Here is a 24,993-nt window from a genome sequence, read left to right as displayed (position 1 = left end):
GTTGGTAGACGTCTTTCCACATCTGAAATATGATGTCCATTCAAATTTCGCGCCAGTGGCATAAGACGGGCGCTAGTAGCGCCACTGTGAAGATGCAAATCGGCTCTGCTCTAAGTACTCTCTGAAACGGCCGTGAGCGTTAGTTACCTTCGAGACTGGACGTGGTGAGTTGATGTTAGTCAACAATGCCTTTAAGCTGACAAAGACGCCATTATCAACACCTCAGTAAGTTTGAACGAGGTCGTGTAATAGGGCTACAAGAAGCTGGATGTTCCTTCTGCGACACTGCAGAAAAACTTAGCAGGAATGTGCACTGTACATGATTGGTAGCAGCGGTGGTCACAAGAATGTATCGTCGCAAGTAGACCGGACTGCGGACGGTCACGTGGCACTACCAACAGAGACCATCGTGTTTGGCATATGGTTCTAGCACATCGTTATCCGTCTGTATCAGCAATCTGAGCAGCAGTAGGCACAACAAAGACAGAACGAACTGTTCAAAACCAGTTACTTCAAGGGCAGCTCTGAGCCAGACGCACTGATCCCAAATTACCACCAATTGCGACTTAAATGGTGTCAAGCGAGAGTTCGCTGGAGGTCAGGGTGAAAATCTGTTGTGTGGTCTGATGAACGCTAGTTCTGCCTCGGTGCTACTGATGTCTGTGTTTTGGTTAGGAGGACAGTTGAGGGCCTGCAACCAACCTGTCAGCATGCTAGACACACTGGACCTACAGTTATTGTCTGGGATGTGATTCGTATGGCGGCAGGACTACTCCTGTGGTTATCCCACTCACTCTGACTGCAAATCTGTTCGTCAGTCTAGTGGTTCGACATGTTGTGCAGCCAATCATGAACTGCATTCTTGGGGTGTTTCCCAACAAAGGACAACGCTCGCTCACATACCGCTGTTGTAACCCAACATGCGCTACAGAGAGTCGACATGTTGCCTTGGCCTGCTCGATCTCCAGATTTGTTTCCAGCCGAGCACAAGTGGGACATCACGGGACAATAACTCCAGCGTAATCCACAAACAACACTAACCGTCCTTGTATCGTCCGACCAAGTTGAACAGGCATGGAACTCCATCCCACTAACTGACATCGGACAACTGTACGACACAATTCATGCACGTTTGCATATTTGCATCCAATATTCTGGCGGTTACATTGATTATTATTGTGCCAGCATTTCATACATTCCTACTATATTTGCCCTTGTAGTAATAAAACAGATTCATATTCATAAATATCTATGTAATTTTTATCGCTAAATTGGTAAGCAAAAGTAAACAATTCGATTATCCAAATAAACCAGTTTTCTGAACACCCATGTCCTCCCGTAAATTCGGTTAATCGACGCTCTACTGTATTTGTCCCTAGAGATCCGTCTGTTCTTTTGAAGCAGATATTTGGAGGCTGATAATCCTTTATATTTTCCCTGAATATTCTCTGGAAATTTTACGTGTTATTTCTCTTGACGTCTTCCTTGATTTCACATAGTATTCTTTTGTCATATGCCCTTTTCACTCTTCTGTGGATTGTTTCTGGACTGTGTGGAAAACCTGCAATGTTTCTGTTCTGTTACTGCTAAACTACTTCCAAGCTTGGATTCTACGTTCAGTGGCCTGATTTCACATTGCGTTCCACCACCTATGTTTGCGTTTCCTAGGAGGTCAAATCCAATGGTCTTCGCGAGGTCTGTCCAATTTTCTGTTGTATGTTGATTGATTTCTTCAACAATTTTGTGTTCATTTATCTTCAAATGTAGTGAGCCCAGTGTGGCAGTTTTGCCCTTTGTTGTCTTTCTGTTTCCTGGGATGGACCTAATCTTTACTTGTAGCCAGTAGTCATCGGTTTCGAAAATCCTTTGCTTGGTCTCATGTTCAGAATTTCTTTTGTATTTTTATTTGTTTGGGTATGCGATCTATTTGGAATGCGTCCCATATGTTTTTGGGCTTTTTTCCATGTGGCACGTTTTCGCCTTGGCTTTTGAAACTGCACCGAAAAAATTTTTAAGCTAAGATTTTGACACTAAATGTGAACGTCGTGTGACTAGGGCCTCCCCTAGGGTAGACCGTTCGCCGGGTGCAAGTCTTTCGATTTGACGTCACTTCCGTGACTTGCACGTCGATGGGGATGATATGATGGTGATTAGGATAACAAAAACACCCAGTGCCTGAGCGGAGAAAATCTCCGACCCAGCTGGGAATCGAACCCGGGCCCTTAGGATTGACATTCTGTCGCACTGACCACTTTTTTTTTATCGTTGTATTTGGTCGTTGCAGACGTCACATGAGTTCCGTTCAACTTCGTTTGTTGATCCTTCCACTCAGTTTTTTATTACAGAGGCCAACCGGCTGGCTGACCGAAATCCACTCAGCTACCGGGGGCGGACATTTTGACACTAATGAATGAGATGTTCCCCGTTGTTGTTCGAACATTTCTGTGCTGTTTAGGGGCCCGTGATTTGCTTGTACAACTTCTCTTTGCCTAGTTTGCGCTGTCTCCTAATACAATTTTAACATGTCTTTCTGGCTTTTTGTTTGTTATCTTTTCCACGTCTTCCCAAAAGTCTTCTACTTCTTGCGGTTTCTTTCTGTTGTGATCGTTCGTAGGTACATGTGCGTTGATGATTGTGCACCTCTTGTTTCCTGATTTGGAGTTTATCCTGGAGATTACATGTAAACTGAGGAGGATCACTGCTGTCAGGCCGGCCAGTGTGGCCGTGCGGTTAAAGGCGCTTCAGTCTGGAACCGCGTGACCGCTACGGTCGCAGGTTCGAATCCTGCCTCGGGCATGGATGTGTGTGATGTCCTTAGGTTAGTTAGGTTTAATTAGTTCTAAGTTCTAGGTGACTGATGACCTCAGCAGTTGAGTCGCATAGTGCTCAGAGCCATTGGAACCATTTGAACTGCTGTCAGCTGCAGCGAATCTTTAAGCGGACTCAGCGGCAACAAGCGAAAATGTGTCCCAGACCTGGATCTGCTGCTTACTAGACACGTGCGTTAACCACTGCGCCATCCGGGACACAGCGTTATAGCAACTACGCCGACTTTGTCAGGACGCCTTACGGCCGGTCCACATTGCCACCGAGCGCCACCCATCCGCAGTCCTGAAAGAACAGACACCTTGCGTTCATCTAATTCTGGAGATTGTTGCTGATATTGAAATGAAATATAGGATGTTGTTTACGACTGATCTGTGTACTGCAAATCCTGTGCCAAACAATGCCGGTGTTCCACTTACGATACCAGATTTCCTTTTCTACATCCTGTAGTTTTCCTTATTCAGGTGGTTTTCGTCTATGAAACGCGTCTCACGTATTGCAAGGATTTTGGTATCAATTTCTGTAGTGCATTTCCAAGCTGTTTAACTCTGTGTAGTTTGACCAGCTCATTTGTGTTGAGTGCGCCACTACAGTGTTTGTGAAGACGTTTCGAGGAGCTCCGACTCTCCTGCTTTTCACAATGTTCCTGGTCTCCCATAATCCGATGACCAGGAAGGCCTAGTACATATACTGGGGCCTGGGCCAGCGGACATCTTTTCTGTTGTTCCATCATGATCTTTGCAAGCTGAAGGTGGCTGTGGTGATCTTTGTTGGAGATCCTCCTTGGTAAAGACTTGATTGTTGAGAAATTATTATTATTATTGTGATAACCCAGAGAACATTTAAAAATTGATAATCTTTTCATATTTTAGGCCACAGTCATTTGATAATACACTACAGGCCATTAAAAATACTATACCACGAAGATGACGTGTTACAGAGGCGAAATTTAACCGACAGGAAGAAGATGCTGTGATATGCAAATGATTAGCTTTTCAGAGCATTCACACAAGGTTGGCGCCGGTGGCGACACCTACAACGTGCTGACATGAGGAAAGTTTCCAACCGATTTCTCATACACAAACAGCAGTTGACCGGCGTTGCCTGGTGAAACGTTGTTGTGATGCCTCGTGTAAGGAGAAGAAATGCGTACCATCACGTTTCCGACTTTGATAAAGGTCGGATTGTAGTCTATCGCGATTGCGGTTTATCGTATTGTGACATTGCTGCTCGCGTTGGTCGAGATCCAATGACTGTTAGCAGAATATGGAATCGGTACCCAATACGGAACGCTGTGCTGGATCCCAACGGCCTCGTATCCTAGCAGTCGAGATGACAGGCATCTTTATTCGCATGGCTGCAGCGGATCGTGCAGCCACGTCTCGATCCCTGAGTAGATGGGGACGTCTGCAAGACAACAACCATCTGCACGAACAGTTCGACGACGTTTGCAGCAGCGTGGACTATCAGCTCGGAGACCATGGCTGCGGTTACCCTTGACGCTGCATCACAGACTGGAGCGCCTGCGATGGTGTACTCAACGACGAATCTGTGTGTACGAATGGCAAAACGTCATTTTTTCGGATGAATCCAGGTTCTGTTTACAGCATCATGATGGTCGCATCCGTGTTTGACGACACCGCGGTGAAAACACATTGGAAGCGTGTATTCGTCATCGCCTTACTGTCGTATCACCCGGCGTGATGGTATGGGGTGCCATTGGTTACATGTCTCGGTCACCTCTTGTTCGCATTGACGGCACTTTGAACAATGGACGTTACACTTCAGATGTGTTACGACCCGTGGCTCTACCCTTCATTCGATCCCTGCGAAACCCTACATTTCAGCAGGATAATGCACGGCCGCATGTTGCAGGTCCTGCACGGGCCTTTCTGGATACAGCAAATGTTCGACTGCTGCCCTGGCCAGCACATTCTCCAGATCTCTCACCAATTGAAAACGTCTGGTCAATGGTGGCTGAGCAACTGGCTCGTCACAACACGCCAGCCACTACTCTGGATGAACTGTGGTATCGAGCTGCATGGGCAGCTGTACCTGTACACGCCATCCAAGCTCTGTTTGACTCAACGCCCAGGCGTATCGAGGCCGTTATTACCGCCAGAGGTGGTTGTTGTGGGTACTGGCTCTGGCTCTGAGCACTATGGGACTTAACATCTTAGGTCATCAGTCCCCTAGAACTTAGAACTACTTAAACCTAGCTAACCTAAAGACATCACACACTTCCATGCCCGAGGCAGGATTCGAACCTGCGACCGTAGCAGTCGCTGTGGGTACTGATTTCTCAGGATCTATGCACCCAAATTGCGTGAAAATGTAATCACAGTTCTAGTATAATATATTTGTCCAATGAATGCCCGTTTCTCATCAGCATTTCTTCTTTGTGTAGCGATTTTAATGGCCAGTGGTGTATTTGAAAGATTTTCCCCCACTTGACTGTACAAACTTCTTTGTTTATTTTACTATCGTGATTTCGGCCATAAGCCATTATCAACTACAACAGTGTTAGGTACAATTGGACTTTGTTAAGTGAAGTCATCGTCAAGATCTACTGAACTGGATGTTCCAGCGTTTAGATAAGTACAAAATCACCGACACATATGGTAGACAGATTGCAAACATATTTACCTGCCATAGAACAGTTGAGCCACAGAATGAACACCAATACAGCAGTTACATGTACAGCGAATATGGTATGAAAACATGCTGTGGAAGTTACTGGCTGACTGTTGGTAAAAGATCAGTCCCCACCCTAGACGCCAGAACTGTACTGGATCTTCCTGGTCATCGGATTCTGGGAGCCAGGAACATCATGAAAAGGAGAAAAGCCGTAGCTCGTCGATGCCTCTTCGCAAACACTGTATTGGCATTGTTTTTGTTGTGGTCTTCAATCCAGAGACTAGTTTGATTCCGCTCTCCATGCTACTCTATCCTGTGGAATCTTCTTCATCTCCCAGTACCTACTGCAACCTACATCCTTCTGAATCTGTTAAGTGTATTCATCTCTTGGTCTCCCTCTACGATTTTTACCCTCCACGCTGCCTTCCAATGCTAAATTTGTGTTTCCTTGATGCCTCAGAATATGTCCTACCAACCGATCCCTTCTTCTAGTCAAGTTGTGCCACAAATTTCTCTTCTCCCCAATTCTATTCAATACCTCCTCATTACTTATGTGATCTACCCATCTCATCTTCAGCATTCTTCTGTAGCACCACATTTCGAAAGCTCCTATTCTCTTCTTGTCCAAGCTATTTATCGTCTACGTTTCACGTCCATACATGGCTACACTCCATACAAATACTTTCAGAAACGACTTCCTGACATTTACATCTATACTCGATGTTAACAAATTCCTCTTCTTCAGAAACGCTTTCCTACCATTGCTAGTCCACACTTTACATCCTCTCTACTTCGACCATCATCAGTTATTTTGTTCCCCAAATAGCAAAACTCCTTTACTACTTTAAGCGTCTCATTTCCTAATGTAATCCCCTCAGCATCACTCGATTTAATTCGACTACTTTCCATTATCCTCGTTTTGTTTTTATTGATGTTCATCTTATACCCTCGTTTGAAGACACTGTCCATTCCGTTCAGCTGCTGTTCCAGGTCCTTTGCTGTCTCTGATAGAATTACAATGTCATCGGCGAACCTCAAAGTTTTTATTTGTTCTCCATGGATTTTAATTCCTACTCCGAATTTTTTATTATTATTTTTAAATTTATTGGCATACTCAATACAAAGATCGTCTTTGGTTACCAGTCAACCACTAAATATCATAGTATATTTTCAGACCATATTCACTGCTCATGTAACTGTACTGATTTTCATTCTGTGGCTCAATAGTTGATCTTGACGATGACTTCACTTAACGAAGTCTAATTATACCCATCATTGTTGTGTTCGATTATGACTTCTACATCTACATCTACATCTACATCTACATTTATACTCCGCAAGCCACCCAACGGTGTTTGGCGGAGGGCACTTTACGTGCCACTGTCATTACCTCCCTTTCCTGTTCCAGTCGCGTATGGTTCGCGGGAAGAACGACTGTCTGAAAGCCTCCGTGCGCGCTCTAATCTCTCTAATTTTACATTCGTGATCTCCTCGGGAGGTATAAGTAGGGGGAAGCAATATATTCGATACATCATCCAGAAACGCACCCTCTCGAAACCTGGCGAGCAAGCTACACCGCGATGCAGAGCGCCTCTCTTGCAGAGTCTGCCACTTGAGTTTGTTAAACATCTCCGTAACGCTGTCACGGTTACCAAATAACCCTGTGACGAAACGCGCCGCTCTTCTTTGGATCTTCTCTATCTCCTCCGTCAACCCGATCTGGTACGGATCCCACACTGATGAGCAATACTCAAGTATAGGTCGAACGAGTGTTTTGTAAGCCACCTCCTTCGTTGATGGACTACATTTTCTAAGGACTCTCCCAATGAATCTCAACCTGGTACCCGCCTTACCAACAATTAATTTTATATGATCATTCCACTTCAAATCGTTCCGCACGCATACTCCCAGATATTTTAGAGAAGTAACTGCTACCAGTGTTTGTTCCGCTATCATATAATTATACAATAAAGGATCTATTGTATTCGTAAAAAAATGGTTCAAATGGCTCTGAGCACTATGGGACTTAACATCTGTGGTTATCAGTCCCCTAGAACTTAGAACTACTTAAACCTAAGTAACCTAAGGACATCACACACATCCATGCCCGAGGCAGGATTCGAACCTGCGACCGTAGCGGTCACGCGGTTCCAGACTGAAGCGCCTAGAAACGCACAGCCACACCGGCTGGCATGTATTCGCAATACATTACATTTGTCTATGTTAAGGGTCAGTTGCCACTCCCTGCACCAAGTGCCTATCCGCTGCAGATCTTCCTGCATTTCGCTACAATTTTCTAATGCTGCAACTTCTCTGTATACTACAGCATCATCCGCGAAAAGCCGCATGCAACTTCCGACACTATCTGCTAGGTCATTTATATATATTGTGAAAAGCAATGGTCCCATAACACTCCCCTGTGGCACGCCAGAGGTTACTTTAACGTCTGTAGACGTCTCTCCATTGATAACAACATGCTGTGTTCTGTTTGTTAAAAACTCTTCAATCCAGCCACACAGCTGGTCTGATACTCCGTAGGCTCTTACTTTGTTTATCAGGCGACAGTGCGGAACTGTATCGAACGCCTTCCGGAAGTCAAGAAAAATAGCATCTACCTGGGAGCCTGTATCTAATATTTTCTGGGTCTCATGAACAAATAAAGTGAGTTGGGTCTCACACGATCGCTGTTTCCGGAATCCATGTTGATTCCTACTTACGGCTGAAACCATGATAGTAATGTAAAATAAATAAGTTTGTAAAGTCAAATGGCGGATATATCTTCAAACATTAATAAAATTCTTTCCTTCTTTTATAAAAACTTATCTGTACAGCTCCCAAAACCAACACCACAATACTCTACTTAACTAATTAAAAAGAAGAAAAAGAATTATTGAAAAGAAAGTGGGCAATAGCAATAGATATTCAACCAGCCTTTTAATTTATGTTGTTCTCTGTGAGCGTAACTCCTTTTCCGCACATTCCTGTAGGTCGCGATTTATTCGTTTGGCAATGTAATCACAGGCTGGGCCTAAGTAGTATTTCTTAATTTCAAGGTTATGTGTGCTGCGAGGCTAATGCAGGGGCAGCCGCTTTGGCGCGGATTACTTTGCAGCGATTACTCCCTCAGGGAGCGTGGTTGGGACCTAGATTCCGCGGGCGCTCTGCCAAAATCCGCCCGCCATAGGTAGCTCCGCGACTCGAACGTGTCACCCGCTCGGCCTCGCCCGCAAGTGTCCCCGACGAGCAGATACCCTCCGCGGAGGCGTTGTTTACGTCACGCGAAATGTCTGCGCCCCTGTTACAGTAACTCACCTGACAAGAGCGGCCCGTGTGCGTGGCTCCGTGCCAACTTAACCAACTGCCTTGCTGTGGTCCTCCACTGCCTCAAATGGCCGCACTGTGATGCGCATCTTACATACCGTGGCCAACGAGATCTACGGGCCGTGTGGCGTACGTCGTAGCACGTGGCACTGCTGGCATTACGGGCTGTAGTGACCGTCTCCGCTGGGAGCGAGTTTCTGTTTCAGACCAGTTCAGTACTTCGTAGCTGCGTATTAAAATGTACTCGGGCTCTCGGTAACACATGACAAAGTTAAGGACTTTTTATTGACATAATGATGTTCTGTGGGGCCCGGACGTAGCCGAACGTCCGATGTACGAGGCGTGTTTCTTAAGTAAGTACCGTTTTGAAATTAAAAAAGACGTGCTAAGATATCTCAATAATTTTATTTTTACATGAAAGCCTGTACCTTAACCTACCTTTCTACATAATTTCCGTCAATAGTGAGGCACTTGTCATAGCGTTGTACCAGTTTTTGAAAATCATCCTCATAGAAGTCTGCCGCCTGACTTGTTAACCACTGCATCACCACTGTTTCGACTTAGTCATCGTCTTGAAGACGCTGACCGCCCAGGTGTTTCTTCAAGTGCAGGAACAGATGGTAGTCAATGGGCGCAAGATCGGGGCTGTACGGAGAATGATCTAGATTTTTCCATCGAAAAGATGTGATGAGATCTTAGGTCTGATTCGCCACCTGCGGACGGGCATAGTCTTACAGCAAAACGATGACCTTGCTCAACTTCCATGAACTGTTGTTTTGATTCTGATGTGACGTAGGCCACCCATGTTTCATCGCCCGTAACAATTTGGCTTAAGAAATCACCACCGTCGTTGTGGTGCCGCTCAAGGAAAGTCAATACGCTGTCTAAATATTTGATTTTATGCACGTCCGTCAACATTTTCGGTACCCAAAATGCGCACAATTTTCGGTAAATCAAGTGCTCGGTCTTAATGCCATACAAAACCCTACGAGAAACATTAGGAAAGTCATCCCACAAGGAGGAAATCATAAAGTGTCTGTTTCCTCTCACCTTATTGTCCACCTCCTGCACCAAACTTTCATTGACGACCGAAGAACGCCCACTCCGTTGTTCATCGTGGTCATCTGTGCGGCCATCTTTTAACACTCTACCCACTTTCTTACCATTCCATCACTCATAATGTTTTCTCCGTAAACTGCACAGATTTCACGATGGATATCGATCGCTTTTAGGCTTTTAGCACTAAGAAATCTTATAACAGTCCATACTTCACAGTCGGCGGGACTCAAGATTATCAGAGGCGTCTTTAACACTCATCACACAACATAAACAAGGAAGAATCAGACTGTAATGGCGTCAGTGCGTAGATTAAGGAACAGGCTTTCATGTAAAAATAAGGTTATTGAGATATTTTAGCACGTCTTTTTTTAATTTCAAAACGATACTTACCTAAAAAAAACTTGCCTCGTATGTCGGCCGGCAACTAGGATGACATCTCAAGTTCGTTGCGCGGCTCGTATTTGTCATGAGGCCCGGTACACATTCGGTGACGTCACTCTAAATTATCTGCGGCTGCGCTCTCCTTGCGTGTTCAGAGTTATTTTCGAACATCTGAATCTCTCTTAATGAACAGAATCTCTCACGTTTCTCTTCTTCGTAAACAAATCCCACTAACTGTGGACTTGTAAAACAAAGAACAGAACTTCAACATCTATACTTCGGTTAAAATACGAGTGACTTTGTGATTTACAGATCGCAGTGATAGGAGGCGCTGTTGACAGTATGCAGTCAGGCACTCTAGACGAGGCTCTGCATCCTCCAACAGCACGTGGAGCTCGAGGAAGGACTCCGAATGGTAAACGGCTGGTCCCTGTCATTAGGCTCGCTAAAACATCACTCACGAAGTTATTTAAATCGAGGTGTACAGTTCACTTCTTTATTTGTTTATAAACAGTTTCGAGGCTAAAATCTCATTATCAAACGCTTCTGTATGAAAAATACATAATGAGTAAATCCCAGTTTAAATAAAATACAAAGTTGTAATAAATAATTAACTTGAAGTACTTAAATCATCATCATCATCATCACCGTTATCATCACACAGCTTTAAAAGTTGTAAAGATGCAATAAAATTTGGAAATGAAGGGCAAAGCTACACCTCGAGTAATGAAAGGTGAAATTACACCTGGAAATCAACAGACTCGGAAATAGTAAATATGTGAAACGAATTTGTAATAGAATACCGCTGCGCAGAGCAATGTATACGTGTCAAAATGTTTTAAAGAAATGTAATAGAAGGAAATTTTAAGTATCAGTTACCTCTGAGGCGTACATCAATTCTGGTGTCAGGAGCATGTGCAAACAGCATCAATGCGAAAGCGTTGTTAGCGGCATACTGTATGCGAGAGAATATGACCTCCCAGCGAGAGGCGCCTAATGGAAAACAAAAATCTAGGAAGTATGTAAAATGGTATGGCTTAAAAATAATGTATAATGTCAATATCCTTGGATTAATCCTTTAATTCCAGAATGAGAGTTCCACTCTGAAGCGGAGTGTGCGCTGATATGAAACTTCCTGACAGATTAAAACTGTGTGCCGGACCGAGACTCGAACTCGGGTCCTGTGAAGTTTGGAAGGTAGGAGACGAGGTACTTGAGGAAGTAGAGCTGTCAGGACGGGGTGTGAGTCGTGCTTGGCTAGCTCAGATGGTAGAGCATTTGCCCGCGAAAGGCAAAGGTCCCGGGTTCGAGTCTCGGTCCGGCACACAGTTTTAATCTGCCAGGAGGTTTCAATCCTTTGATTGTTGACAGGAGTGTAACTGATAAAAAGTAAAGTCGTATAGCATTGTTTGCTGGGAAACCCCGAAGGGTAATGATACCCATTATTTACAGGATTAACTATAAATAATACATGATTAAAAATCCAATTTACAATTATATTTATTGGAGTAAACTTAACATTTTTCCCTCAACACTTTTTTTCTGCCCTTCGCGTACACTGGCACCTTTCCTTCGTGAAGTGTGAGAGCTGTCTGTTGAAGTGTGTCTGGCAAGTGTAGGTGACTGTTAGGGCGTGAGTAGTGTGGTGGCATGTTCGCTTTGGATGATGATGAGAAAGGGGAGGGAGTGAAACCCGGTGCCGGAACACAAAGCGAAAAAAGTGGTCCAACTAAAACATTCATATTTATTTACGCACTACACGAATATGCAATAAAAATAGGGGTTCCTATTGAAAAAACGCAGTTGATATCCGTTTGACCTATGGCAGCGCCATCTAGCGGGCCAACGATAGCCATTTGGTTTCCCCCTTCAAGCTAGGCAAGTTTCGTTCTTTGTAGTTTTTTTCGTTTGACGCTTATTTCGTGAGATATTTGGCCCGGTCACGATGAATGGACCGCCTTGTATATCGTTAATAGGCGATGAAGACAAAATTAGAGATATTCGAGGCTTACTGGCAGTTGTCCTTCTCACGAACTATTTGTAGCTGGAACAGGAAATAGCGGAAGTGACAGTGGTACACAATGTACCCTCCGCAACACACCGCAGTGTTTTCCTTTCCGCAGTTCTGTCAATATGACATTATGATAAGTAGTTCAACTCAAGACGAAACACAGACAGACACAGGAATCTGCACAACCGAAGTTTTTCATCAAACACAACTGGCGTAACACTCTTTCAATTTATCACCGTCCAAGAGCAAAAACCCCAGCTGATATTTGCACCTCTCATGGAGCTGAGACGCCAGGCACCGTCCGTTCATCCGGAACAAGAACGGGTGCCTCGTGTTGATAACAAGTCACTGCAAGCTCAGGCCCAGACTCTAGTCAACTGACCTCAATGCTGGCCACGCAAATTTGTCACTCCATCTTGTCCAGCTGTCTTTATCTCAATTGCTCGCTTCTTGTTGTGCTTCTTCGCTGGTTCCCTGCATACTCTCCATCTCCGGTCCTTTAGCTGCCAGTACCCACGACGACAGCAACCACCCCACCCTCCAAGCACATGGGGCCACTGTCCCTGGCTGCCAGCAGCCAACCGAATCCATCTTCTCAGGCTCTGCTGCTCGCCGGCCAAATCTCTAAACCAGCCACTCCAGGACGTAAACAAGCCCGGCCAGCACTCCATCCATGGCCTGGCGTCATGCGTGAAGTCTCATGTTGTCACTGCTGCCGACGGCACCAGATGCTGGCTCTCAAGTTGTTGCCGCTTCCTTGTCCTAGCCTGTACTCCGCTGTCACACAACAGCTGCTCCTAGTCTCATTGTGGCGCTGTGCTTGACAATTTTGAAATTTCACAGAATAGCACAGAAGAAATGCTTCCAAAGGGCTGACGCCAACTGCCACCTAGGGAGTGTCGTTCATTCCTAACTGCCAATAACACAAAACAAAGTTTCAGTATCGAAACTGTTTACGGCACAATAAATAAATAAATAAGTCAGTTGTGGCTGTGGGAGATTTGTACCCTGAAATACTTATGCTTGAACTGCCACTCCACAATGGTCTTTCCTGCAAGGATGGAGAAGATCTTGAAGTTACTCATGATTTGTGCTTTCAGTTGGTATTTGTTGTTTATTTATTCCTCATATTTTTTCCATTCTCTCCATTTGCTGCTTCTCTATTCTCTAGTGAAGAAACGCCAGTAATTCTTTCCTTTGTTTTAGAAAATCGCACAAGTTTTTAATTTTGGACTTTCCCTTAAAGCCTGCTTTACATGCACAGTGTGTACATGTGCATTTCATGAGCTAAACGTGACACATAAAACAAATTCTTACATTTGATTACATACAACATTTCAGCCATTCTCAAGGTGAGTCGCTTGCAAGATTTTTAAAACACTGTACACTGTGGAGTGTAAAATCTTTAAAAAATTTGCAGGTGGCTCGCCTTGGGAATGGCTAAAAGGGTATCAGCCGAAATCTCGGTACAGGAGTTAACTAATATCCGTGATATACTCTCGAAATATGATGGAATATTCGATCCACGCAGGAAACTTCAAGAAACAGAAGTTTTTTTATTGGTTTAGGAAGAAGTCTGTTCTGCAGTATCACTAGTTACGTCACATCAGTGACCATGTTTTCATAAAAAAAATAGCTCCATAAACCTTTATTATTAATAGGATGCGAAGCGCATTTATGTTTGGAAATTACCTTTCATGCTTGAATGTTGCACTGTGATTCTGCAAACTCCAAATACTGATTTGGAGTCTATCGAATCTCGCAGGTGAAATGTAGTGTCATCACCAAAAATTCCCCGAAGTAATAAGACGTAAATTTATTACACATTTTCAGGGACACATTGTCAAAACTGTACGAGACCCACCTCGTTTAAAAAGCCTGTACCAGTTGTAGTCACCATTTAAACATTAAACGGCACCTCAACATACAGCTAAATACAAGCCTGCGGTAGTCAAGTTGTTCACCTTTTCCTGTAGGCTGTTGGCCGCAAGGTACACATCCTAACTAAAGCGCGTTTATTTTTTCTTGTCATACATATATTCGGCCTGGGCTTTCACCTTCGTAGAGAGAGCCAGTTGCATCAGATTATTCCATCGACTAATGCCCTTTTTTGATAGATCTGAAGTATATAGGACGAAATGCACGCTGCACCACAGCTTTAATGAAATTATCACTGAAAACTAATCTTATTGTCCATATTGATAACCTTTCTCAGAAGGTGCGGTATACTAAGGGAGCTCTAGCTAACGACGCCTCGTGAGCCTTGCGCCGGCGGTACTGAAGCTTCACAAGAGCGCCACCGGTGGTGGTACTGAAATTTTATGAAGCGCTAGCACTGGTGCTGAAAGTTCACAGGCTGTTTAGCGGTGCCATTTGGAGAGTTCATGGCATGCAGCTGCGAGGGAGTCTGTCGTAATAGCCTCGTATGATTTCCCGTCGACGAACACCCACTGCTGAAAAACTAGAGCACATTCGCGATCGCACCCGCTGCTCGGAGTACCGAACGTGTTATCCGTGAACAATTTCGAACAGCGTACCATGTTATAATTATTGCAGTGGCGAAGGAACAACACATTGGCCTAGAGAAGTAATTACACTGCTGGCGGTTAAAATAATCTCACAATGAAGTCGACAAGCAACAACGTCAAATCTTCAGTTCTCGATATGCAAATGATTAGCATTTCAGCATAACTGTACGAAATAAGGAGAAATGCCATTTATATTCAATGCAAAAGGAAAAATTACGCAGTGGGTTTCTCAATCAGAAATATCTGGATGTTGTTTCCTTTGTGAGAAGATGGTATTACGACTAATGTAATTAGGATAAACCAGCATGATTAAAATTCGACAGAGGCAAGATCGTCGCACATCGTGACAGAAATTTATCATTCCGTGATATCGCTGCTCATGCTGCTCTGTGTGGTGTGGGTTCGATAAGTACTTGGTAAATTGTGGTAGGAATATAGCAACAGATGTCTAAGTACGAGTCATAGAATTCTAGAGATTTTCACATTTCCATGTGGAAACTGTAACTAATCTCATCTTTCGCGTTGGGATTTACCTGTCCTAGTCACTACTTGGAGCAATAAATGACACGAATGCTGCAGCTAGTCACTAGCTCTGAAGTAATTCCGTTACCTCATAGTGGAAGTGCGAAAAGCTTACGATACTGCACAGTTAATAATGTCTCTTTTCTCTTCTGCTGACATAATTTTTAGTTTTTGTGAATACACAGTTTTATTTATGAAATGCCACATTTCCATACTAATTATGACACAAGACAACAAGTAAACACAGAACATTTAGAAACCCAAAGTGAGTAATATCTTACTAATTCATCCCGATATAGGCACACTCACATTACAGCAGACTGCATTATCATGTAATAGCAACACCTGATACAGTTTTGTCAGTCATTTTATTACACTGTGACCAAAAGGTGTCTCAGTTGTTGGCAACAGCTACCAGCCGCGATGGACACACTCCTGGGGAGGAGTTCATAATGCACAACACCCTTTTTGAGCGACAAAATGCAAAATACTGTGTTCACACTGACTCTTGCTCAAGTATGTGTCTCTTGTTAGGGCACAGGCATTAATTTCTTCATAATAAGTAAACATAAATGCGTATAACCCACCATCAGTAACAACTTTGCATAGGAATGCTCAATGAGTGAGCTGATGGCGTTCAGACAAAAATGTGGTAATAGTCACCCCTTTGAATTTTGTTGCTTTGAATTACAGCAAACAGTACTCTTACACCTGTCCTCTGAACCTTAGTTGTTGAATGTAAATGTCGCGTTATGGTTAACTGGTAGCAGGTCATAACATATTTCAGTTATCGTGACTTTATGAATGTGGAAAATCATTTATTCCAGAACGATCTTTCTTCGAATAAGAAAACATTTTTCTAACTCTTTTTGCGCAGAGCACTCGCTCCACACGCAGTACAAAGGCTTCGTCCTGCCCTCAGTGTCTTTACCCCTCTAAAGATGGCCGGCAAGTGAAATCACAGGTATTTTTTTGTTCGCTAAAAGAACTTATTTAGGAGGAAATAGTGTCAAATTTAAATTTTCTTTGTTTTGTATACTTGCTGCAGTGTCCGTTCTTGTCACACAAGTGAATATTAGCGTCCCAGCAGAGCTTGTTCTTGGAAAAAAAACTTTGTGTTATCTGAAGTCCCGATAATCGTGACATAAACCGAAATTATGCGTGACACACACACAAAAAATTCTATTCAAGTTTTCTTGATAGTGCAAAATTCGTTTAAAAAAGGCAACTGGTAGTTTCATCAGTGTCTATTGTTGCAATAAAAGTGTAATCAAACGTTTCTAAATCGTATTTAACTAACACATTTCGTATTGTTTACTAGTAAGATAGACGTGATCTAGGCCTAAATTTTCCGAGTTATAAACGTTTAAAAACCTGACCAAACACCCAAGGGTGTCGTTTTTTGTTTACACACAACCAGTCTCACGTCCTTGACAAATCTGAAACATTCTTTAAACTTTATTATTCTTTCGAAACTGACCATGAGTGAGAAACGTGGAAGTTGTTATAGGGTAGTGAGTAGAGGGATTTGTTACCAATCTTGTAGGAAATATTTTCACTGGGGAGGGGGGGGGGGGGAGGTTGCAGTGAGGAGAATGTTATTGGGATGACAGAAGAGGCTCTCTTCTGGAACAACTGCAGAGTATGCAGTAGGAACATTTTGATTGGGGAGCCGGCCGGAGTAGCCGAGCGGTTCTAGGCGCTACAGTCGCAGGTTCGAATCCTGCCTCAGGCATGGATGTGTGTGATGTCCTTCGGTTAGTTTAAGTAGTTCTAAGATCTAGGGGACTGATGACCTCAGAAGTGCAATAGTGCTCAGAGCCATTTGCACCATTTTTTTGATTGGGGAACAGGAAAGGAAAATCTGTGTCCTTTAGGCACAGTTGGAGGAAGCAAGGAAGGAACGGATAAGGATTAAGGGAGATAGAGGGGAGGAGGATGGTTGGGAACTGGCAGCTGGTAGGAGGATAGGAAGAAAGAGAGCGCGATCTGACAGTTTCATCATCAACACCAAAACAGATATCTACCACTGCCAGAGTTAAGTGGAGAAGAGCTTCTGGTAGAATGAGGAGCAGGAAATGTGCAGCACACTTCAACCTAGGCGAAGAAGCCTAGGAATGTACGAAGTCTTAGGAAGGAGAAAGAGCTGCTGCTAGGTAGTAGCCATAGGCCTGCAGTTACAGGAAAGTTTAGGGGCAGCGTACCAGGCCACCAGTATCTTCAAGCCAAATGCAGGGCTACGTAATGTGATAGAGGACTTAAGCCTAGTTTGCACGACGACACTAGATTACAGGCAACTGCTCTACAGGCCGCTGCGCGTGCGCGCCGCGCGTTTGCGCAACTCGTCGGTTAAACTAAACAGTTTAGGCGGGTTCCAACTTTGGCGACACTAGTTGCATGAGTTTTGAGGTTATGTGTGTTTGTAGAGTGTAGAAAAACTGAAATATGAAGTGGGAAACTGAGAATAATATTCGCTTTTTGGATATCTATGCTTTGCATAGGTGTTTGTGGGATTTCAGTGACGCTAATTACAAAAATAAGCAACATATTGCTGCTCCTGAGACCGTCACGTGCGATCAGAACATAGATAGTTTGACAATATCTGAGATACAGGGCAAAATTTATTGAGGCTACACGAATCAATAAGCTACATTCTTTATTCAATATTCATCTATTTAAAACATCGCACAGTGCTCCCCATTCACATATGTTTGAATTTTGAAATATTGCCACTGTTCAGATCTATCTTCAGGAGAGTAATTTGCAAACCATTCTCTTCTTAATGCAGCCTGCTTCGAATAATTACTGCTCTTAATGTTAATAATTATTACTGTTAATAATTATTGGTGTTAATGAAAAAGTGCCATCTTATAGCACGCCGAGTGTTCTCGTTTGTAATGCATGCAATGTGATATGTAATCTCAGTTCTGGCGACAGTGCTTCATGCATTACAATATCTTTATCCCTTATGGCATAGTTAACACTATTTAGAAGAAACGTTAACAGTTCTTGTGAAATTATAAGATAATTAAAAGAACATTTTGGGTCTTCCATTACAAATTATTTCAGCAAGGATGCTGAGCACCCGAGCTTTTCTTCATCCACTTCAACTCACAACTCGGGCGACGTGCAGCTGCCACAACTTTCATTGCAGACACGACTCAGGAACACACAAAACGACGAAAGTGAAGTATATACAGGTCTTGCAGTGTCTACAGTCAAATATGAAACCATTTGCGTGCACTCATTCCACGCAACGAGTGGCGCAACCCAATGTCGGCGTGTAAACTAGGCTTTATGGCCTTTATGTAATGACTTTTTAGAGGACCATGTAGTGATAGTAGGTGGGACGTGAAACAATTTGGACAGGCATGGGGCATATGATATAGGTGGTGACCTGGAAAAGATAGCTTCCATGATTCATGGCACCAACGTACACTTTGTTGAGCTGTTCCGGCGTCATGATCGACCACATCTTGATGGAGCTGTGAGACGAATCAATTTAAGGTTAGGGATGGCTCTGAGGACAGCCAACTTTGCTCATGTTTCTCTGGTGCCCGTTGGGACTATCAACAGATGGGGTTTCACTAGGCATGGCCTACATCTAAACAGGACCTGGAAGGGAAGATAGGTGCAGCTGATTCTTAAAGTATAGGGGGTGGATATTGGGCCACACATGGTCAAATACCAATTGTCATGGGTAGTAAAAGTACGTCTTTTTAGGATACATCCAGACAACATGTTCCCGTACCTAAAGAGTATCTTCATCAGTTTAAAAAATACTGAAACAATCACTCACAAGACAGATTTTAACACTTCAAGTATCACACATACCAGATGTCACAAAGAAAAACAAACCACTGAAAAGAGTAACATGGGGCATTTCTAATATTTAATAATCCTCCATCAAAACATGCAATCAATAAAAAATAAAATACAACTATTAGAATTTGAGCTCCAATCTTTGAACCGCACAGTAGTTTGTATTACATATTATTGGGCACTGGTGTACAGACACAGAAATATAACATGTAGTACTATCATTGTATGAAAGGGCAAACTCTTACTGTAGAACTGCTTCAAGGGATGGAGGATCATGCATTTATATCAGAAAAGGAACACAGTTCAAATCAAGACATGACCTCAGTACAGTACATGAAGACAAACACTTTGAAATATGTGCTATTGAATTAACAGCGCTTGATATCGCCAAGAAATTAATCATTTTGTTTGTGTGTAGATCTCCCAGTGGTAGTGTGGACACTTTTTTCAATAAATTAACAGAAGTTCTAGATAAACTCTCAAGTACAAAGGTCAACATAATAGTGTGTGGGGACATTATCATCAACACTAATATCATAAATGAATCCATCAGCACCTTCATAAATATCCTTCAAAGTTTTGGCATGTCTCTATCGGTCAATAGTGCAATGCAAGGGTTACTGCAATGACTGCATCAATAATTGACCATGTGGCCTCAAATATGGACAGGGAAAAATGTGATGTAGCTGTGAAAGATCTTAGACTATCAGACCATCTCTGCGAAATAACAACAGTAAAATCAGGCATTGAATTATTCCCTAAACCACAAACCTACATACGACTATATCATAAATCAAAATAAAAGATTTTTCAAAAGAACTAGCAAAACAAAGCTGGGATGAAGTGTATAAGGAAACCAAAGTGAATATGAAACTCTCTAAACTGTCCACATTGTTTAAATTGAACTTTGAAAAGGCATTTCCAAAAGTAGGTGTGGTGTCACCGCCAGTAGCCTTTAAATCGGCCGCGGTCCGTTAGTATACGTCGGACCCGCGTGTCGCCACTGTCAGTGATTGCAGACCGAGCGCCACCACACGGCAGGTCTAGAGAGACTTACTAGCACTCGCCCCAGTTGTACAGCCGACGTTAATAGCAATGGTTCACTGACAAATACGCTCTCATTTGCCGAGACGATAGTTAGCTTAGCCTTCAGCTACGTTATTTGCTACGACCTAGCAAGGCGCCATTACGAGTTTATATTCAGAGTGTAATAATGTCTAAACAAGAGCGATGTTCTCCAATTATGGATTAAAGTTAAGTATTCCAGCATTTACGTTCTTTTCTTGATAGAATAACTCCTTTAACTGTTCCAGACCTCACGCCAGTCTGCGTGAGTTAAAAGCGTGCATTTCGGCCTCCTCTAGCAACACGGTGTTGGCTCTTCTGCCAACACTTCAGTAAGCATGTCTGTATCAACATCTCACAAAAACAGATGGATAACAGCAGGTATTAAGAAATCCACCCAAACACTTAAACACCTCAGTTCCTTGAAAAAGATTCACAATGATCCAGAATTCTTAAATTTCTATCATAGATACGAAATATGTATAGAAAGGTGCTGATTGCTGCAATAAAGTCATTTAATGACAAAATAATATATAATGCAGAGAATAAAAGCAAAGCAGTCTGGGATGGTATAAAAAAGGAAATGGGGAGAGGCAAACAAACGCAGAATAACATACTGCTAAGGGAAGGGGATAAGGTAATAAATGATCCACAACACTTAACAAACTATGTAAACGAGCATTTTTTCAAGTATTGCAGAAAATTTCCAGAATGAGATTTTCACTCTGCAGCGGAGTGTGCGCTGATATGAAACTTCTTGGCAGATTAAAACAGTGTGCGCCGACCGAGACTCGAACACACAGTTTTAATCTGCCAGGAAGTTTCATATCAGCGCACACTCCGCTGCAGAGTGAAAATCTCATTCTGGAAACATCCCCCAGGCTGTGGCTAAGCCATGTCTCCGCAGTATCCTTTCTTTCAGGAGTGCTAGTTCTGCAAGGTTCGCAGGAGACCTTCTGTAAAGTTTGGAAGGTAGGAGACGAGATACTGGCAGAAGTAAAGCTGTGAGGACCGGGCCTGAGTCGTGCTTCGGTAGCTCAGATGGTAGAGCACTTGCCAGCGAAAGGCAAAGGTCCCGAGTTCGAGTCTCGGTCGGGCACACAGTTTTAATCTGCCAGGAAGTTTGATTGCAGAAAAGTTACAGCAAAAATTTCCCAAAACAAACACAACACCTGCAAATAATGTTGCACTAAATACAATGATGTTACTTCCACCCACAGAGATGAAGTCAATAAAACTGTTCAAAAACTAAAAAAAAGGTCAGTAGGCTTAGATGAAGTACCAATGTGTTCTGAAACAATGCATAGGGATTATACAAGGATCCTTAACAAATATAATAAATGAATCCTTCACATCAGGGACATTTCCAGAGCAGTTAAAACAGGCAAGAGTTGTACTTTTGCTCGGGAAAGGTAATGCAGAAGAAATAGAAAAATTTGCCTGCTGTCAGCATTCTCAAAAATAAGAGACACAATTATGAAAGACATATTAATGAATTACTTCAATAAATAAAATATTTTAAGCGAATCACAGTTTGGTTTCTGAAGTGGCAAAAATATGGAGTCAGCCATAGTAGAATTCACAAAAGTTGTACTTGCTGCTCTTGATAAAGATGAGTGCGCCACGGGCATATTTTTGGATCTTTCAAAGGCCTTTCATACAGTCTACCACAAGGTTCTATTAAATAAATTAGAAACATTAGGAATAAGAGGGGTAGCTAATTACTGGTTTTGATCATACCTAGCAGATAGGGTACAAAGAGTAGAGATAACACATACTTCAAATAGATCTAACCGTTTAGTAAAACACTTATCAGAACTAAAATACATTAATATAGGGCTCCTGCTAGGTAGTGTATTAGGACCACACTCCATACAAATACTTTCAGAAACGACTTCCTGACACTTAAATCTATACTCGATGTTAACAAATTTCTCTTCTTCAGAAACGCTTTCCTTGCCATTGCCAGTCTGTATTTCATATCCTCTCTACTTCGACCATCATCAGTTATTTTGCTCCCCAAATAGCAAAACTCATTTACTACTTTAAGCGTCTCATTTCCTAATCTAATTCCCGCAGCTACACCCGATTTAATTCGACTACATACCATTGTCCTCGTTTTGCTTTTGTTGATGTTCATCTCATATCCTCCCTTCAAGACACTATCCATTCCGTTCAACTGCTCTTCTAAGTCCTTCGCTGTGTCTGACAGAATTACAGTGTCATCGGCGAACCTCAAAGTTTTTATTTGTTCTCCATGGATTTTAATACCTACTCCGAATTTTTCTTTTGTTTCCTTCACTGCTTGCTCAATATACAAATTGAATAACATCGGGGTGAGGCTACAACCCTGTCTCACTCCCTTCCCAACCACTGCTTCCCTTCCATGTCCCTCGACTCTTATAACTGCCATCTGGTTTCTGTACAAATTGTAAATAGCCTTTCGCTTCCTGTATTTTACCCCTGCCACCTTCAGAATTTGAAAGAGAGTATTCCAGTCAACATTGTCAAAAGCTTTCTTTAAGTCTACAAATGCTAGAAACGTTGGTTTGCTTCTCCTTATTCTAGCTTCTAAGATAAGTCGTAGGGTCAGTATTGCATCACGTGTTCCAATATTTCTACGGAATCCAAACTGATCTTCCCAGAGGTCGGCTTCTACCAGTTTTTCCATTCGTTTGTAAAGAATTCGCTTTAGTATTTTGCATCCGTGACTTATTAAACTGATTGTTCGGTAATTTTCACATCTGTCAGCACCTGCTTTCTTTGGGATTGCAATTATTATATTATACTTGAAGTCTGATGGTATTTCGCCTGTCTCATACATCTTGCTCACCAGACGGTAGAGTTTTGTCAGGACTGGCTCTCCCAAGGCCGTTAGTAGTTTTGATGGAATGTTGTCTACTCCCAGGGCCTTGTTTCGACTCAGGTCTTTCAGTGCTCTATCAAACTCTTCACGCAGTATCGTATCTCCCATTTCATCTTCATCTACATCCTCTTCCATTTCCATAATATTGTCCTCAAGTACATCGCCCTTGTATAGACCCTCTATATATTCCTTCCACGTTTCTGCTTTCCCTTTTTTGCTTAGAACTGGGCTTCCATTTGAGGTCTTGATATTCATACAAGTGGTTCTCTTTTCTCCAAAGGTCTCTTTAATTTTCCTGTAGGCAGTATCTATCTTACCCCAAGTGAGATAAGTCTCTACATCCTTACATTTGTCCTCTAGCCATCCTTGCTTAGCCACTTTGCACTTCCTGTCGATCTCATTTTTGAGACGCTTTTATTCCTTTTTGCTTGCTTCATTTATTGCATTTTTATATTTTCTCCTTTCATCAATTAAATTCAATATATCTTCTGTTACCCAAGGATTTCTACTATCCCTCGTCTTTTTACCTACTTGATCCTCTGCTGCCTTCACTACTTCATTTCTCAAAGCGACCCATTCTTCTTCTACTGTATTTCTTTCCCCCATTCCTGCCAATTGTTCCCTTATGCTCTCCCTGAAACTCTGTACAACCTCTAGTTTAGTCAGTTTATCCAGGTCCCATCTCCTTAAATTCCCATCTTTTTGCAGTTTGTTCACTTTTAATCTACAGTTCATAACCAATAGATTGTGGTCAGAGTCCACAGCTGCACCTGGAAATGTCTTACAATTTAAAACCTGGTTCCTAAATCTCTGTCTCAGCATTATATAAGCTATCTGAAACCTGTAAGTATCTCCAGGCTTCTTCCATGTATACAACCTTCTTTTATGATTCTTGAACCAAGTGTTAGCTATGATTAAGTTGTGCTCTGTGCAAAATTCTACCAGGCGGCTTCCTCTTTCATTTCTTAGCTCCAATCCATATTCACCTACTACGATTCCTTCTCTCCCTTTTCCTACTACCGAATTACAGTCACTCATGACTATTAAATTTTCGTCTCCCTTCACTATCTGAATAATTTCTTTTATTTCATCATACATTTCTTCAATTTCTTCGTCATCTGCAGAGCTAGTTGGGATATAAACTTGTACTGCTGTGGTAGGCGTGGGCTTCGTATCTATCTTGGCCACAATAATGCGTTCACTATGTTGTTTGTAGTAGCTTACCCGCATTCCTATTTTCCTATTCATTATTAAACCTACTCCTGCATTGCCCCTATTTGATTTTGTGTTTATAACCCTGTACTCACCTGACGAGAAGTCTTGTTCCTCCTGCCACCGAACTTCACTAATTCCCACTATACCTAACTTTAACCTATCCATTTCCCTTTTTAAATTTTCTAGCATACCTGCCCGATTAAGATATCTGACATTCCACGCTCCGATCCGTAGAACGCCAGTTTTCTTTCTCCTGATAATGACATCCTCTTGAGTAGTCCCCGCTCGGAGATCCGAATGGGGGACTATTTTACCTCCGGAATATTTTACCCAAGAGGACGCCATCATCATTTAATCATACAGTAAAACTGCATGCCCTCGGGAAAAATTACGGCTGTAGTTTCCCCTTGCTTTTAGCCGTTCGCAGTACCAGCACAGCAAGGCCGTTTTGGTTAGTATTACAAGGCCAGATCAGTCAATCATCCAGACTGTTGCCCCTGCAACTACTGAAAAGGCTGCTGCCCCTCTTCAGGAACCACACGTGTGTCTGGCCTCTCAATAGATACCCCTCCGTTGTGGTTGCACCTACGGTACGGCCATCTGTATCGCTGAGGCACGCAAGCCTCCCCACCAACGGCAAGGTCCATGGTTCTTGGGGGGGGGGGGGGTGACATGTCTTATATCCTTGTAAAAAGAGATGTACGGATGAATAAAGCTACTACTAATACTAATACTGCTCT

This window comes from Schistocerca serialis, chromosome 1 (genome assembly GCF_023864345.2).
Source record: "Schistocerca serialis cubense isolate TAMUIC-IGC-003099 chromosome 1, iqSchSeri2.2, whole genome shotgun sequence".
In the NCBI taxonomy this organism is placed as follows: Eukaryota; Metazoa; Arthropoda; class Insecta; order Orthoptera; family Acrididae; genus Schistocerca; species Schistocerca serialis.
Note: the sequence above shows the minus strand (reverse complement) of the source record.